This window comes from Euprymna scolopes, chromosome 38, assembly GCF_053919585.1.
Source record: "Euprymna scolopes isolate OS-2025 chromosome 38, ASM5391958v1, whole genome shotgun sequence".
NCBI lineage: Eukaryota > Metazoa > Mollusca > Cephalopoda > Sepiida > Sepiolidae > Euprymna > Euprymna scolopes.
The window spans coordinates 43,085,393-43,086,389 of NC_136519.1; the positions used below are offsets into that span (position 1 = coordinate 43,085,393).

Below are 997 nucleotides of genomic sequence, written 5' to 3' on the forward strand. Positions count from 1 at the left end.
GAATATTGTTTTAAATCGCGTACAAGCGACTCTAAAAGTGACTCCGTCGGTCGGTCGATACGTCGGTCTGTCGGTCTGTCCCTAACACTTTTGTGCTTGCCCTTTTTGGTTAAGGTCAAAGGTCTGTTGTCAATAGATGCTGTTCTTAGCTTTTTAAGTTTTCTTGGCCTTTTGGCCGGGATAAAGGTGTAGTATCTGTTCCGACAGATTCTGCAGACAGGGACCTTGTGTGGGGGCGCCCCCACATGTGAGACCTTGGTCAATGTTGGAGTGGTCCTTCATGCCAATTGTCACTATCCGGCTCCCCTGCTCACCGGGGAGTTTGTCCCCATTTCCGCTTCACACCTCACATTGAGGGTGGACCTTGTGCCTGGTTTGCTCGGTGGGCGAGCAAATAAATACTCTTTTTTGGCCTTTTGGCCAAGATCAAAGTGTAATATCTGTTCCGGAAGATACTACAAGCAAATACCATATGTAGGGGCAGCCCCACATATAAGACCTTGGTCAATGTAGGGCAACCTTTCATACCAATTGTCACTATCCAACTCCCCGGGGTGCTGACCCCCATTTCCCCTTCACTCCTCACATCAAAATTCGGCCTTGAGCCTAATTTGTTCAGTGGGGGAGCAAATAAATACCCTTTTCTTGGCCTTTTGGCCAAGATTAAAGTGTAGTATCTGTTCCGGTAGATACTGCAAGCAAAGACCATATGTGGGGGCAACTTCACATATGAGACGTTGGTCAATGTAGGGACAACCCTTCATATCAATTGTGACTATCCAGCTCCCCTACTCCCCGGGCAGTTGGTCCCCATTTCCGCTTCACTCCTCACATTAAAAATCGGCCTTGTGGCTAATTTACTCGGGGGGGGGGAGCAAATAACTGCCCTTTTCTTGGCCTTTTGCCCAAGATCAAGTGTAGTATTTGTTCTTACTACATGCTGTACTTATTGAGAGATAAATTTGTGGATCACTTTTCTGTATTAATTTAATGTAAA

The 997-nt window shown here is 46.4% G+C and overlaps 1 pseudogene; it reads left to right on the plus strand.

The window, feature by feature from the left end:
• The first annotated feature begins 400 nt into the window (after positions 1-400).
• LOC145263475 (U2 spliceosomal RNA) lies at positions 401-524 on the plus strand (annotated as a pseudogene).
• Positions 525-997: the final 473 nt, after the last annotated feature.